An 18,111-nucleotide genomic window follows, 5' to 3' on the forward strand; every position below is an offset into this window, starting at 1 on the left:
GACGAACAACATGGGACTAGTGTTAGCAGCACTCTGGGCGTTGAGGGGAATAAAAAGCTGCACCAATCCACCAGCAACTCCTCCACCACCCCTCCACCACTGCTCTGTCCCCCAAGCAGACAATCCTCTTTTTTCCTTGGATGGCTTCGTCGCTGAGGGCTGGTAATAGTATGAGTGTATGTTTATAAAAAAAAAAAGAGAAAGAGAGGAAAAAAGAAAAAACAGACTGTTGAATTATACATATTCCTTATGGAGGGTGACACAGTAGGAGCTCTCAGAATCAATCTTGACGCTTGGATGGAATCATAGAGCGCAGAGAAAATGGCAAACATTGCTGTGGCTCAATGGCCTGATGCTCTCATAAATATGTTTTTATGGCCCTGAATGAGTGGGGGCACAGAGATGTTTGGTGCTCATAAAGGTGTGTGTGTGTGTGTTAGGCTGTACAGTATAATGCTCCGTGCTGGAGGTTATAAAACATTCCTAATTTAATTAGCTTATACGATATAAAAATCAATAGCATGTCAATCATAGTTCAGAGTGTTACACGCCATAAATCAGGAGTTCGGTGTTAGAAAAGGACTTGATTGCTGATGCTCTCTTGTTTCTCAGTTTGTCTCGTAGACGACGCCATTACGATGCACTGAATTGACCATTTGCACAACAAAGTTACAAATGCATCTAAAGCAACACAACAATCTCAAATCAAACCCTGTCTCATTTAGCGGATTCTCTGTGGAGACATTGAACATTCTGCTGCCTCTGATTTTTCATCCATCCTTTGGGTTAAGTGTTGTCTTGGGAACTCGGAGAAAAGCAGGCAGCTGGGGGTGGAGTGGGGTGAGGGAGACTGTTAAGAGGCTCTTGAACTATAGTCTACTGTCAGTGGAGAGTGCTGAATGAGAAAACTGTCCAAGAGGAGAAAAGAGAAGCAGAAGAAGCAACAGATTCATGGCGAGGATGATTTGTTTTGCTTGTCTACACCCCCTGAAGGCGCCAGCCTCCGCTATCAATGAAATACACTTGAAGAAAACCAAGCATAGCTCTTTGCCATGTACAAAGTCATGAGATTGGAGTGCTAAAGCTGCTTTGCTAGTAGTCATACTGGTAGCTTTTCTGCTCTGTTTTCATTCTCTGTTCCTAAGTTCTCTGTTTCTTTTTGTCTGATTAGGAATTTCACAATGTTCTCTTTGGTGAAAAAAAAGCTGTGTACAGAGAAACAACGAAGCAGCCATTCAGCTGTGATGTTTTTCTCCCTCATTCAGTTTGAAGCTTCACCAACTGGCACACTGTACTGTTTTTTTCATGTTGCCCTGGCATTTAAGCTACAGTGAAAGCACTGTTTGAAATCTGTGGCTCAAAAAAAAAGTTATATCCATCCCCACTGATATGTAGTGGCCACAGGACACACGTTTTGAACCTGTGTAATTTGGTGATTAATGTTGACCCTGTCTGCCCTACAACTTATTTATCTCCTGTTTCATTGAACCATCGGGAATCACAAAGACCACAGAAACCCAGACTCTGAATGCCTGGATTTGATGCAAAGGGAGTCCCATACCTTTTCCCAGGCCGCTCTTTTATGCCCTTTAGCTCTCTGATGATTCACCTGCCAATAATCAAATGTGCCTCACTTTCATGTCTTGTATGCTCCAATAAGGCTTAATAACAATTTGTGGATTTAAATAGCTCAGGCCAAACCCCCGGCACCAGCTCTCCTCCTCGCTCCACACAGGGCTAGAAATAGCCAGGATCTGGCCCAAAACGTCACAGGGAAATTGGGATTAAGTTCAGCTTGATGTCGCCTGTCTCTCCACTGCCCAGCTTTCCACTCGCACTTTCCCAGCAGCACTCTCACATCTTTGTGGGTCACATCATAGAATTCCTGTCATCAAGGGCGGCGGGTTTTAACGTCAGAGACTGTGATATCTCCTCCCCAAACCCTTCCCCTCTCCCGCTTCCCTTTCCACCGATAACAGCTAATCCTTGCCTCACATTAAACTGTGACCAAGATCAATTAAAACCCTGCCTCACCACGATAGCAATCTTCTACTGCAGCAGCCAGTGGTGACGAAAGTTTGTGTGTCTGAGTGTGTGTGGGTGTGTGTGTGTGTGTGTTTGTACCATACATGAGGACACATGTGGATGTGCCTGTGTGTGTGTTGAAGCTATAACAGAGAGCCATCTCCATCCTCTTCAGTGTGTTGCAGATGGTTGCCAAGCCGCAGGGAGAGCCTGCCATTGATTTTCATCGCCTCTTAACAGAGATGAAAGACAATAAAAAACAATAACAGTGATGATCACAGCACTGCTGGCCATGTATGCATACAATGATTATCCATATCTTAATTAGTAGTCTTTCCTTTGTTGTAATTATTTTTTATTTGGCACTGGCCTTATCATTGTTATGAATTCTGTAATGAAAATTAATAATGCTTGGAGTGTGTCATATGTGTGTTCATGTGGAGCCGTGTGCGCTAATGCAATAGTGCTGAATGTGGGTCTGCGCTCTACATTGTTCCTCCTTCTCTCGTTTTGGGATCAGTCCAGTGGAGATCTCTTGCACACAAAGAGGCTTCTCCCCGCCTATCGTTTTTATTTAGAAAGTTTAGTGTAAGTGGGCAGCGCTTTCTGTTGCATATGGTGTGCCAGTTTCATGGTGCACGCTTGTTTCCAAAACCATTGGCATGACAGTGAGAGTGGCTGGCAGGAATGGAAGGCTTGGTTCTGAGGTGCCAAATTTGCGTTGGCATGTGAGATAGAGGCTTGGGTATAGTTGGAGAAGCGGGTGGGGGGGACGCCATGAAGGTAGAGAGGATAGGGAGGGGATGGCAGCGAGCGCGGCAGGACAGGGCGGGAATAGAGGCGGAGTGGAGTCTCCAGCGTGCAGACTGGCTGCCAAGCCGACTGTCATGTTAGCCACTGGGATTGGCTGCTGTGGGCCTCAGGTTGTTTTGGTGTGTACATCAAAAGGACAGGCTGTGAACATGAAAACATAACTCATTTTTCCCCTATCTATCCCCATCTTTTCGCCTCTCCTACACTACTTTTTTTCTCCTGCTCTTAGGCTCTCTTTTCGTCTCCTTTCCCCACGAGAGGCACATCCAAGGTGCTGCAGAATCTTTGAGCTTGGGAGGAGAGACAGCATGCCTGCAGGGTTGCCACGACAAAGTGCAGGAGAGACCCGTGAGAGGAGAGGAAAGGATAGAAGCGGAGAAGAGAGGTGGTCAGCAGTCTAAAAGCTCCTAACTATTGTGTTATCAGAGATGACAGAGGAAATGTGTCCATCCAAATATACAACAGAAGAGACGATCCAGGAAAACTAAACGGCTCCTCGTCGCATCACAAGCAACCAGAAAAAGTGTCGTCTACTGTCATTTTCACCCTCCCTCCATTGTGCCTGTGTTTCGTCTTTTGCACCGCTGTCAGCACTGTTTCAATTACATTCCGCAGCTTATGTCTATAGTGGATTACACCAGCTCGGTGTTCATGTGTAAGACTGGGGGTTGACTTGTGCTTGCAGGCTTCTCAGTGCTTCCTTCTTTTATTGTCTCGTCCAAAGACAATGCTTGTTCTTGGCCTGCGAGCGGTTTCCACCCCTCCGTAGCGCAGCGGAAGAATTAAGTTGTGAATGATCCAAATTCAGAACAAAGAGATCCAATTTTGATTGCCTAATGTTGTTGTTTTGTTTTTATTTCCCCCCCCCCTTTCCCTCTTTGTACCTCGCTTTTTTTATTTTTAGTTGGTGGGGCTTTTTCTTCTCCTAGATTGGCTGTGCTTAGTTGTGACCTAGTTTATTAAAAAGGGGGGGGAGTTTGACCAAGCCATGGGAATCAGGGGCAGATTAACTTTCTGTTAGTTCTCCCTAGCAAAGCTCCATATGTCAGAGCTGCTGCTGTGAAAAACGGAAGTCACTAAAAGAGTAAAATAACTTGTGGGGGTAAAAATGCCCACTTCGACTGAGCAGCTGCATCCCCAGTAGGAACAAAGTAAAAGGCTAAATTATGCCTCTGTGCAACTGTGTTCTAATAGTCACAGTGTAGCTACCCAGGCTATAGGCATACATTTAGAGTGCAGCATAGAAATTTATTGACTGCAACACTAGATGATGCGTTATCGGGCTGTGCAGTGCTTCTTTATCCACCTGAAGTAATCGTGTTTACTGTCTCTCACTCACTTGATAATGACAAATGCAGCCAGCATGTGTGGTTATGTCTGGGAATGATTTTTGCTAGATAACAAGATAGAAAATTTGCCCGGCGTTACTGTGAAGGAGAAAATTACTTAACCTTTCCTCAACCTGCTGCATGTCGTCGAAACTATCAGCTGGCGCTACCAGCGTTGGAAACGTGTGGGGGAAAACATAAAGCTGCTCAAGAGGGTCAGTCGCACGTACACATCCCTACAGTCCTGATGCGTACTGTAATTACATTTGTGAGAAGGTGCACACCACAGGCTGTAGGTACCCCAACACCTCAGCCATCATTCAGCCTTCAGAGCTTGTGTTTGCAGCTTGGTTTAGAAGCGAGTGGCTAGCAGAGGGAAACAGAAATTGGTTATATTGCTTTATTAAAACTGAAAATCCTGCTGGAAGTCTCTCAGGAATCAACAGTCATCCCCTAGTTTCCAATCACAGCAACCATCAAACAGAAGCAGTGTTTGCCAATAAACACGACATCCCAAGAACGTGAGAGACGTGCAGTTTATTACTTCATTATCGGGTGGAATAATATGCCTTAGTGGCTGAGATGAGGCCTTGTGAGTAGTTATCTGTTTTTGTGAGATGAGCTGAACCTAAGAAATCTGTCATCTGCCCCATATCTTCATTGTTTATCTGTCCTTATCTGTTTTTTTTGCCCGATTCATTGTAAACACACCCGTGTTATCCACAACCGTGCCTGTAATTAAGCATATTCAGGAGCGATAACCTCATTGCATCTCAAAGCATTTACAGGGTTATCCAAGTGAAGTCGGCTTACAGGAGAAATCAGGGATCAGGAGTAAATGACAAGAGGATAAAGGGATGGGAGATAGGAGAGAGTTGGGGAAGGGTGTTGGGCTTCTTGTCTTACTTTACTGCAGACAGGATGCAGGGGTTGCTCGGTTATTTAGATGGCAGAGAGCTCTGAAGGCAACCCTGTCTCCCAAAAATTATGCTCCTATACAGCAACACTGCATTCTCTCAGTAAAGCAACTCTATGATGTATTAGGAAATGTTCCCACTTTTAAAGAGCCGCAAAGAGACTGGAGGTGGCATAAGTCAGACACATGGGTTTTAACCCAGGAGACTGGAATTTGTGGCGCATGTGGGACAATTGATTTCGGACTTAAGTTTTGTTTTTACTTGCCGTCTGCTTAGATTTAGGAACTACAGCTACTTGATTGGGTTAAAAATATCATACATTGGGTAGAACTGCCCCTGAGCTTCAGGCACCACTTGTTTCTGTTTTGAAAAATAGCATGGTTTGGGTTAAAACACCACCTTTTCCCCAACATGAAGCTTGAAGCTTCTCCTCTGGTTTCTTGGTTACCAGGGTGATGAATCCCAACCCCTCTAACATACGATTGGTTGGCTGAAAGAGTCCCGACAGTTGGATAGCAATAAAATAAATGACAAAGATATGTTGATTAGAAACAGAGTTGTGACACACAATCTGGGGGGAAAATATGTTCCCCTTAACCGTGATTAATGATGCAGTTTACTTGAACAGGAATCTGTTGTTGTTGATGACGGCTCTCCTGGAAGGTATTAATGGCGTTTGTAGTTTGTTTTTCTTTTAATGCTGTTTGGTTCTGTATGTCAGCAAGTGCTGCTTCTTAATTATTGTATCACTTGCCGACCCGCTAATACTGCAGTATCCTGATCTGGTCCATACTGATGAGGCAAATCCTTCTTAGCCTTACACGTGTAAAGCGTGAACTCTGAACCTCAGGTTTAAAGTTGGGTGATTGGACAACTATATCGGTTATTGGTGATCTATTGAGTCTGCTGGCAGTTGTTTTGTATTTTGGAGGCATTTTTTTTTATATTTCACCTTACTAATTTATTTTTCTCAGTCTTTGAGAATTCAGCTCTTTAATTTATCTTAAATAATACACTAAAGCACTAATAGTGGCTGGTAGTTGGAGTCGCGTGTGTGTGAGACAGATGTTAGCCGCACGATGAACTGCATGGCGACAGAAGTGGTTAAGTTATTGTCATCAGCCATGAAGTGTGCAGATAGGCCCAAATTGTAGTAAAACAATTGTCCAAAGGTGTGTCATGTTTGCTGCCCCAGAAAAGGAAACAAAGGCCTGGTTTGTGCAATGCTACTAACAGTAAAAACAGTTAGCAGCTAAGAGTCTGCTACACAGTAACTTACATGTTTATAGTTGAAGAGTTGAAGCAGCGAGATTGATAAGAACACATAGCTAACTTAAATGCATCAGTTTTGGATGAATTTGTGCAGAATGGTTCATTATACTAACCATCCACACCCTCTGAATTGATTCTGAAACATTTTTCCTCATACACACATTTGTTTTCAGGATATTAATGGAGAGTAGGAGCTGTTCAGAGACAATGACACAATGTTTATGGGAGAAAGAACAATGAAGTTCATTTTTAACAGTTTTAAATGATTACAATCAAATGACATATCAAAAAATGGCAGTCAATGATATTGTGGTGGGCCGCCACAAAGAAATCAACATATGTCAAATAGACTAAACGACATGCAGAAAGAAGCCAACTATTTTGACAGATATTGCAACATAAGTCACAATTTCATTTGGGATCCACTTAAATATAAAAATGATGATGCAATGTTTGGTCTGACCCAAGGAAGCATTTTCCATTTCATCAGGATCATATGATTTGTAATTTATACCAATATGTCGTAGCATATTTTACCTTTAATCAAAACATCGTTGCTCCTGCAATATGGATATTACAAGATGATATTATTGTTATAATACTTTAATTGCTCAGCCTTAATGGTAAACATGTGGCACTCTATAGAACTCTGTTTCAGATTGTTATGTCTGTAACTATATGTAACATGAAAATAGGTCAATATACGGCCAATTGCCGCGATAGTTAGAAATTTTCAACAAAGTGCCCAACTCTGCTAAGGTGATGTGACAGATGCATTGACCTAGTCTCACCCCAGTGTCAAGTAGGCCTTTCTCCACAGTTTAACAATGCATTTCGGGGCCGCTAATCTGTTGTCAAAGCAGTACGACAACATATTACACACAACGTGCTCAACAGCTACAGGGACAACAAAAGGCAGGATGAATAAATAAATAAAAAAAGCCCTACTTCTGTCGATGGCGACCGTGATGGTGAATGTTGGAGTGACAATAAATTCAAAGAAGATCCAAATTAGCCTCCTGGTTATGCAAAACATGGACCCATTTGCATGTTAACACAGGATGCATAAGTGGTCATGTCGTGTGCGTGTGTGTGTGTGAGACACTTGAGATGGACAAAATGTTCCCAACCAAATGGACACAGCGCAGGAACATTTTGAACAAATGAAATTAATGTTTGGGCGATTTAATGACTGCAGAAATAAAGAATAACTCACACACACACAGTCAAAGCGCACACAAGCACTAATCAAGACTGGTGGGTCCTGCAGGCAGATCACTCATCTATGTCTCTGCCTTTCATTACCTGCCCTGCTTCATGTGAGCAGAGTTGGATGGAGCTGCCGACAGCCTCTGCAGAGCATCTCTGCAGGCCCCCCCCCTCATGGTGGTCCCTCCTCCCCGTCACTGAAAAACTACCCATGGCTACTTTTAAACTTGTATCGGATGATTAGACTTGGGTTGCATCCCAGAACACCGCTCAGCCCCAGCAGGGATTCGGCAGCGAGCGTCGCAGGCAATGCATGATTTCTCAAGATGGGGGGACTCACACTGAGCCAGTGAGTCCCAATCCTGCAATGGCAGACATGTGAGAAGCTTATTGAAGAACTAAATAAGACAGTATTGAGCAGATGAGAAAAAACAGAATGCAACCTTTCTCTGACACCTTCAGAGGGAGCAACCAGTTAAATAAAATTCCAAGTAAATGCTCATTATTGGATAAAGAAGTGGCATGTATTTCCTTTCCACCTTTTATATAAGGGAATAAAGCTCACCTTTCTATTTTCATCTCGTGTTTCACCTTCATCTCCCTCATTCTCCATAAAGGGATGCTCAGGAATACGCTCTTATCTTTCCTCAAACTTATCCACATCTTAATTAAAGGTTTTATGGCTTTCCTAAGTTTCATTTTGTATTTCTCTCCTGTTATCTTATCTAAATGCCATAATGAAAGGCAATTTTCGAACTCTGAAGAGAGAGTAAACAAAAAAAAGCATTTTTGGAACAACAACAGCAAGAGAATAATGTTATGAAGATATTTGTGGGCCTCTCTATCTACCAAATGAGGAGATTGCAGTCTCTTTCATCCAGTTCTAATCAACGGCGAACATGTGGGAAACTAATGGTGTTTTTCTGTTTGCAAAACAGTGCTCGCTTCACCTCTGAGTGGGACAGTATACCGGATTGAACAGATTATAGAGTGTGCTGTATATAACAACGGGTCAAACGTACAAAATGTGCATCTTTTATTTTTAATGGCTTATGAATATTTAACTGCCAGGGTCACTTAGCAAAAAACCCACAGTGGAAATCAATAAATTGGTTTTTTAAATGGAAACCTGGGTAAAGCATTTATTCTCACCAAAAATACTATAAATTACCCTGAGCTTAATCTCTTGAGCACCCTGCCAGAGTGAAAAAGCAGCAATTTCTGACAACACTGAGAGCATGTGAGGGAGACTTTTTTAAGCACATATGCCTGGTTTCATGTATGTTCCTCCTGGTTTTCCGTTTTGAGTCCTTTGTTGTTTGCACTACTGACTGCACACTTTGGGGTGTCTGTGTACAGTGCACAACTTGATTCGAGCAGATTTATGGTTACAGTATGTGTTTATGCGACTATAAAGGCATCTTTCATTCCGTCATGCTCATAAATTTAATTTCTAAGTCAAGAAACATGAAACAGGAATTAAAAAACAGACTTCCACTGTGACTGGATGTACGCCAGCATACTTTCAGCCAATTTTTTTCTCCTCCTTGGCTTTTTTTTTCTTTCTTTATCCGGCAGTGCAACGTTTTAACTGGGGGTGATTGTGCAGACCTATCTGCCAAGGGTTCTAGGGAGAGCAGTGGTGTTACCATGGTGCTCGCACCCCTCTCTGTGCTGTAAACAGGAGCCAGTGATTCCCCATTGGGATGATTTTGCATGCAGGTTGGAAAGAGAAAGCTGCTGGCCCCCCAAATGCATTCCATCACCATCACCCTAAGGGTCCACTGCTGGAGCCTTATTTCAACACATAGAGGAGGGACAGAGAGGCTTGAGGGCATAGAAAGAGATGGGGATATTAGGGAGAAAGGAGGTTTTTAGAGGAATGTCTAGAGGTGAATGAGGAGGAATGTATTAAAGAGGTACAGAAGAAGACAGATGCAGAGATTGGAGAGGACAGGAGAGTGTATGGAAAACCATAAGAATGAAAAAAAATAGTAGAGTGGGATTAAATGCTTTGAAGGTATAGCTGACTGAATTTACATACCTCAGAATGTTACCCAGGATGATTGCTCCGCTGTAGCCTTGGGGGGGAAACGCTTTTGCTCGAGCCTTCAAAAATCAGCTCAAGACAACTATAAGCAGCACAATCTCACATCAGTAGTTTCTCCAGGAAAATGTTATCTGAACCGTCCTCGGCGGTCTTAGCGAGGCCTCATACACAGCCCAGGGTTAGTGATAGGGGCCATACTGATGAGCAGTCATGATGCAGTGTGAGTCTGAAGCAAGCTGGTATGGCTTAGAAGCTGGTGTCTTATCTCAGGTTTGATTTTTTATTTACTTTTTGGACTCCAATCCTTTTTATCTGCGATCTAACCTGCAATGACGAGATAAAGCTGTGCTGACTTTTCCATAAATGCACTTATCAGAGCTGTACAAGCTCTCCAATGCCAATGAGATGGGCAGGATAATCACTTAGTATTCAGTATGCATGCCTTCACCTACACTGCCCTGTGTTTCACACACTCTTGCCCACAGATACACAAACAAACGCACACATACACCTACAGTACATGAACTCAAACACAGAGCACAGAGGTGCATACACAAACACGCTTTTCCACTTGTGTTGCTGTGTCTACAGGCTATTCACAGTAATAGCTTGGGCTTTCAGCTCTAAGTGTGTTTTTTTTTCTTTCTGCTCCAATCATACAATAGTGCCTGCTGAGCTGGCAAGTAAGAATATCAAACAGCAAATGAAATTCCTGAGAGCCATCAGCACCAACACCAACTTGTAACATGAATTTTTCATCATTTGTTGTGGTAATATTACCTCATTAGAGTACTCAGGCAGCCATTCAATAAGCGTGGTCATTCTCGCTGCCAAGACGGGATCAGCGATTGTATCAAAACAGCTCAATTCATTCACCACCCAGCGCAGACTAATATCTATACAGGCATAATATCTCACTGTACACGCATTGCAGCAATATGTAATAAGGGTCATGAGTGACATGACGGTTCACTGGGAACACATGCACCATCAAATAGATGAATGCACAGCAGCCCGGCCGCTCACACATGCACTCTTCCCTTCTAACCCAAGCTCCGTCTTTCCATCCTTTTCTGTCTATTTGTCTGTCTCACCCCGTCTCTTTCACCGACTCTTCCACTCTTACCGGGATCAAAAGATATCAGACACGGCGAGGAGTGTGTGCGGTGCATTGTCTGTACAAATATTCCAAGCAGCTCTTAGAGAGTCTAAGTCACTCCGTTCTGGTATATTCATTACTTCCCCGGCTCTCCACCCTTATGCTCACTTGCAGCTGACAGCTGCTAGCTCTTTGGGTAGGGTTGAGGTCTCCTCGCGGAGTCAGGAGAAAACACCATTTTCACCTGGCTGCTATTTATTTGTGGGATGAAAACATCACAGGTTGGGACACTGCAGATCCGCCGCAGCTAGCAGGTGTTCAGCACACGTGGTAAGGAAGGGCTAGCTAGTTATTTATTAATTTCTGCGGCTAGGAAAATATTTACATGTCTCTGCTTTCCTGTGTGATGCTGCGGGAGTAATGCTGTTGTTTTTGTCTCTCTGGTTGTCATTTGGGGTAGAGTTTTCTTATTGCTATTTTCACTGTGGGGAGCCATAACAATGATGGGAGTTAAAATATGATAATAGCAGCAAGAATACAGGTTTCAGAAATAATGAATTATAAGAAATGTTTTTTTTTTTGGAAAACCAAGCAGGACCTGAAATTTGACTTTAGGTGAGAGAATGAGAAGAAAAAACAAATGGTTGTTTGAGAGTGAGTCAGTAAGGAATGTTTTTTTTAGCTAAAAGGGGAGGATTTGGTGGTTTGGTGATCCTAATGGACAGTGTGTGACACAGGCTGCACAGAGCAGGGATTAAGTGTCATATTAGATGTGTGCATGTGTGTGTACACACGTGTGTGCGCCTTTTGGAAATCTGCATGAGACTAGCTTTTCTGGGTATATGCACATTCCGCATTGGGGTTGTTTCCTTACCTTTGCCTTTCTGCCTAATTCATTGAAATCACTAATACTGGCAAATGTAAGAAGAAAAACAAAATCAGAGAAAAATCCAAATGGCGCAATAAAACAATTGTAACATTTACTTGCACACTGTGGCCTAAACACCCACAGATGTTAAAGGAATAGTAAATGGTATGATATCAGTAATGTCATTTTATTTTTCTAGGGCAAATAAGTAAGGATTTGGCAAAGAAATCTGCTCCAATCTGTTCTTGTGATATAACTATATATATGTTTCAACAGGTTCTAATCCACATTACACGGATTTAACATGAGATACACAGGGATTTGAGAAGATCAACGTCTGTTCGGAGACAGAAGAAAAAAAAACGCTTTTCCCCTTTTTGTCATCCCTATATCAAGTGCAGTTAAGTGTGTGTTTTGTGTGTGTGTGTGTGTGTGTGTGTATATAGTGTCTCATAATCTTTTCTGCATGTTCATGTCAAATATATTGTGGTAACAAGTCCCACATCTTTCTGCTCTCATAAGCCCCAAATCCTTTATCACTGTTGTTGTCATGTATGCTTAGCGCAGTGATGTTTCTTCCTGCTCAGCCCCCACCCACATTATGTTTGCTGTTGTAATCATCTTATTTACAGGTTATGCTCCCATAAAAACTGCCTCTCATGATCTCAGTCACGAGAATTCATCGTGATGAGGCATGACGCTCGTGATGGAATCAGGAGCGACTCCATGACTAACCTGTCTGTGGCGCAGCTCCGCCGGCTGCCTTCTGCGTCTGGTGGAGCCTGGTGCATTCTGCCATGTCTGACTTCCCCCGACCTTCATCATGCCCAGCCCTACAGCACGCTGCACAGCTTCTGTTTAGCCTCATGCTAAGCACCAAATCTGGCACAAGGCCGCTTAGCAACAAGAGGCTTGAGCGCTGTATTGCTTTATGTTAAGCAAGACAATTAGACTTCAATCTTGGCATATAGACACCCAATAAGACTTCCAGCTTTTATCTCCACCAAATCCGATTCAAAGTGATGAGAGCTTCCTCAAGTACAATGGGGCTGTGCAGCTCTCTGAAGAGACATTTTTCCAGCAGCAGCAACCTTCGGAAAGTTTCATTTTGCTTTATGTTTTGAGGAGAAAGGGGGGGGGAAGAAATCTGGTTGTATAATGAAGCCTTCCCGCAAATCCAGTGATGATTAATATCTGACAGGGGATAATATTCGATGCTTGATGCCTGTGAAGAGTGATCATTTTTGCTCGCACTATATAGGAGACATCGCAATGTCTCCACAAACAAAGACCAGCATGTACAGTAAATCATAAAAGGAAATAGGAAGATTTGTCTGAGGCTGGAATTGTGTTCAACCACCATGGCTGCCTGTGTCTTGGCCTCTGTCAACCTTATTGCTTTGGTGCCGTTTCCCAGCCCCTCTCCCTGCTCCAATATGATAAGATTTACTGGCATGTCCAAATGGGTAATCTTGTTTATTCACTGTAGCTGTTTGGATCCCAACATCACCAGGAGAATTAAAGCCTCTGAATCTCAGCAGGAGGTCAAGCAGGAAAAAAAAGGAAATGTAGTTTTCTGTCTCTATTCTGCCTCTGTGTTGGTGTTCATTAGTGTTGTAACAGCTGATATTACTTTCACCGCAGCTTACTCCCTCCTCTGTTGTAGATCTCATATTATACATCATTCTTTCGCTCGGATGCGTTTGCTGTGCGCATGTGTGTTTAGATGAGAGAGAAATCCTTCAGAAGTTGTTGCTTCTGCTTCTGTTGCTGGTTGAACAGTCGTGTTTTAGACTTTTGGAATCCATAGCATTGATCTCGCCAGCAAATTTCTAAATTGCCATTAAATTGTTTAATTGATCAGCGAGAAAAGCCCAGCAGCATTTAGGCCAGAAGGCAATAGAGCTGACAGCCTGCGGGTTAAGCAGGGAGGTGTGGTCTGTCACATGAGCACGCTTTCTCTCTGGGAGAGATCTTCAATTATAAGAGGCTTGTAGTGCTTTTGCATCCCCCCATCAATCCTTCACCTCCATTCAGATAAGCCCAGGCCTTTACCATTTGGTTTTATGAGCAAAATCTGCAGACACTGAAAGTTGATCTCGTGCTTTTTTTTTTAACCGCAAATCCCCTACGCAGATTTTTCTTTTGGAGACATTTGGCATACTGGATTAATCTGCGTTGCTTTACGGACACTGTCCTGCTGTCACCTCAGGACATCAGAAGGTAAAAGATTGACCCGCAACTTAGCTCATCGCTGGCAGAAGGTCGTGAAATAGATTGAGTTTAATCTGTGATACAATTTCGCCATCCTTCCATGAGAGCAGCATGAAAACAATCCCAAGCTGAGCAGATGTAATCTTGGGATTCAGATAGCAGCAATATGTAGCCGCCGCAACACTGGAACAACACAGCTCCGACATGGCAACGTGCACGCCACGCCACAAAACAGAATGTGCCGGCGTCCTCTTGGGGTCGACAATCTCTCCATCAGCGAGGCGGTTGACTCGCCAAATCAATTCAGCAGCAAGGAAGAAACGAACCGCACGGACAAGACATCTTAGGTGACAGAGAGCTTTTATTTGCTCCCTTTCTCACTTTCACTTCCTAATAGATAAGACATCAAGATACCCACAGGGAATTGTTCATGGTATCTGTGTGTGTGGGTGTGTGTGTGTGTGTGTGTGTGGGTGGATGGGTGGGCGGAGGGATGCAGGTTGTATGGGATTGCATCAGCCATAGTGCTGAATGTGGATTCCTGGATTTCACTCACGTATAGCGCGGCCATTGAAAGGAAACAGGTGGTGGAGTACAGCGGGGGTGAGGGAGGGGGCTATTGTAATTAATGCTGCAGATGCTGCTATCTGCAGCGCATCTGGGCAATGCTCTCATTTTCAGAAATCTCCTCCAAATTCTCTGCAAATCCCTGCAGGCCTTCAGAATCTTATCAAACCTCTCTGCAACCTCTTCTATTCCCCCCTTTGTTTTTCCTGACCACCACCTCCTCCTCACTCCTGCATTGCATGCCTGGTCCAACAGCTTTTTTTTTCTTTTCTGAATCTCATTCTGGCATAGTGGTTAGCACTGTCGCCTTGCAGCGAGAAGATCCCTGGTTCAAGTCCCAGCCTGAGCCCAGGATCTTTCTGCATGGAGTTTGCATGTTCTCCCTGTACATGCGTGGCTTTTCTCCGGGCACTCCGGCTTCCTCCCACAGTCCAAAAATATGCTGAGGTTAATTGATTACTCTAAATTGTCCATAGGAGTGAATGTGAGTGTGATTGATTGTCTGTACATGTAGCCCTGCGACAGACTGGCGACCTGTCCAGGGTGTCCCCTGTCTTCGCCCGAGTCAGCTGGGATGGGCTCCAGCACCCCCTGCGACCCTAGTGAGGATTAAGCGATGTATAGAGAATGGATGGATGAATCTCATTCTGAACATTATTTCAGTTCAATTCAGTTTGATTTATGTAAGAACAATTCACAGCATGAGTCAACTCAGGGCACTTCACATAGTAAGGTCAACACCTCACAATGTTATTTTACAGAGTAGGATGACTGGTAAAGATAAAAAATGTATCCCAAAATTTTTCAAATTCGAAAAAACATTATTTTTCCTCTTCTGATGAACAGTTATTGACATTTAGAAAGAATGTTTTATTTTTTTATTTATTCACCTTACTTTGAGTTTAATCACATTAGCCTATTTATCAAAGTACTGCTTCCCATTTTTCCTGTATAACAAACTGAACAAACATGACATCTCATTTGAAAACTTTGCTTAAATTGCGAGAGCATTTCATTGTTTTCAGTGTTTCTGAAAACATTTGAGATAAATAGGCCATGCAGTCGCTGAATCTATTTTAATTTTTAGGTAGAAGAGCGTTAGTTTAAAAGTTTTTTCACAGTTTCCACATCTTTTCACAACACATTTGACGGCTTTCTTTAACATAAGTCTAGACCTCAACCTCATGGTTGTCTCTTGAAACACATAGTGATGCCACCAGAATGAACTGCACAGTTGCTTACATAGATAATGATGGCTCCTGTGGACATGTATCATTAGTCTCATATAGCTAGACCCAGAATGATCTGTCACGTTATTATTTTGCTATGGGCGGCCCAGAGACAGAACAAACAGAGTAGCATAGTATGTCTCTTAGAAAACATCATAGTTAGACTTTGGCATGAAAAAACAGCATAATACACATCGTATATTGTACAAATAACAAGTCAAAGGAAAGAGACATACATTGTAGAGTTGTAGTAATTGTTGGCTGACTGATTTACTGATATCAGTATTTTATTTTTTACTGATTTACGGTAAATCAATTTAAAAATGGCGCTACTTTGGCTCTGAACCTTTATTTAGCTGTGATCACTCTGTCTTCTGGAGTGATTTGATTGGTTATACGTAACAAATAAAACCCTTTAACTTAACATCTGTAAACAAAACAAAATCGTATCAACAAAGTTTTCTGTTAGAGTTTGTGTTCTTCTAAGATTAACTCCGAGATTTTCAATACTCTCATTTACTGCAAATGAATATCTGCTCCAAATGTCTCACTAATAATCATTATCAGCCTTAAAGTCCCACAGTATATCTCTGTTAGATTTCACTTTCAGACAGTCCGAGGACTGATATCTTCTAAGTTCCTGAGTAGTCCTCTGTTAGTTAGAACCTTTCGACAGTCTGAGGGCTGAAATTTTCCAAGTTCTTGAGTATTTTGCTGTTAGTTTGAACCTTCAGACAGTCTGAGGACTGAAGTTTTAAAAGTTTCTCAGTACTTCTATTAGTTTGAACTTTGTGGTTAACAGAAGCTTTAAAAGTTTTGACCATGAGTCTTGATTTCACATTTAGACCATCCATCTGAGTTCTTCTCAGACCTTCACCTGTGGGTTCTTTAGAAATCCTGAACAAACTTTGATTCTCTTCACTGAACAGTAAAGTTTGTGGAGATCAGAAGGTAACATTAGTTTGATCGATGCCTTCAACTGCTAGTAGACTTTATCTGGAAAGCAGTTTTCTGAAATGAGTTTTCAGTAAATCTGTCCACAATCAAACCAAGAACATAGAAAGAGGAAATGTTTGAAGAAACAACTTAATGTTTCATTTCAGACTAGAAAACGCTTTAGGACCTTTATCTGCTTTTGCTCTTTTTGATCGTTTTATTGTCTCTTCTGTTTAATTTGATCTTCTAAAGTCTAACTGGTGTCTTTTCAAATGTTTTGTCTTTAGTTTGTTTCTTCTTAAATGTATAGTTTTGCTCTTTTTTCACCTTTTATTCTTTTCTAATGTCTGATTTGATTTTCAAATGTTTTGTCTTTAGTTTGCTTCTTCTTAAATATTTAGTTTTGCTCTTTTTTCACCATTTATTCTTTTCTAATGTCTGATTTGATTTTCAAATGTTTTGTCTTTTTAATGTTTAATTGTTTTTTCAAATGTTTTATCGGCTTATTTGAAAGTTGCCTTTTCTTTTCCAATGTTTTTAATTTTTAGATCAAATCTTTAAGGTTTTTCTTTTTAAAATGTTTTTCCACCTTTTAATGTTTAATTTTCTTTTTAAATGCTTGTTTGTATTTTCTGTTAAATTCCTATTTAAAGTTGTATTGTCTTTAAGATTTAAATTTTTAATTAAGCATTAAATTTTTTAAATAAATGTTTTGTCTTTTTAAAGGTTTAATAATCTAATTAAATGTTTTTTAAATATTTAATATTCTTATTTAATGTATTTCTTAAATGTTTATCTAAAATACTTCATCATTAGTGTTTAATATTTTTGTTGAAAAAATGTTTAATTTCATAATTACATGTTTTGTATCTTCTGTTTAATTATCTATTTAAGTATTTTGTCTGTTTAATATAATTTAATTGTATTTAATGTTTAATTTTCTTTTTAAAAAATTGCATTAAATGTTTACCTTTTAATTGTTTTTAATGTAATTTATTTCTTTAATCTTTACTGTCAAGATTTTGACCCCAACCTTAAAAATGAAACAAACCCTTAAATCACAATAAAAATATTTCTGTTGTCACAATCATGAGTTAGTCACTTATTGAGTTTATCAAAACAACTTTATTTGTTTAGCACCTTTCCCACAGATGACAAAACTAAACAAGCAAAGAAAAAACTATGATTAAAACTCAAAAACATTTAAAAAAAATTTAACATTGTAATAAAATATGTTGTGTCCAGAGGATGGAGGGAATTTATTGAAGTCTTCTTGGGCTCACACAGTAAATCATTTAAAATAGAAACTTGGTATTCAGTCTAAGGAAACTGCAGAGCGACAGAAGAACCAACAATATCTCCCGGTTCTCCTTTAATGAGTTGACTTTTCTTGTGCTTTCAGATCAAAGAACTACAAACTCTTCACAACCTGCTCAAACTCTTGGTACAGGACCTCACGACACGGGTCAAGAAGGTTTCCTTCTCATTTCTACTCTGAAGCTCACCTTCTCCTGCTCAAACTACTGACAAATTTTTTTGCTGCTCTAAAGTCTGGTCTCCAGAACTTCCTAAAAACTCTCAAAG

The sequence above is a fragment of the Acanthochromis polyacanthus genome, chromosome 12 (assembly GCF_021347895.1).
Source record: "Acanthochromis polyacanthus isolate Apoly-LR-REF ecotype Palm Island chromosome 12, KAUST_Apoly_ChrSc, whole genome shotgun sequence".
In the NCBI taxonomy this organism is placed as follows: Eukaryota; Metazoa; Chordata; class Actinopteri; family Pomacentridae; genus Acanthochromis; species Acanthochromis polyacanthus.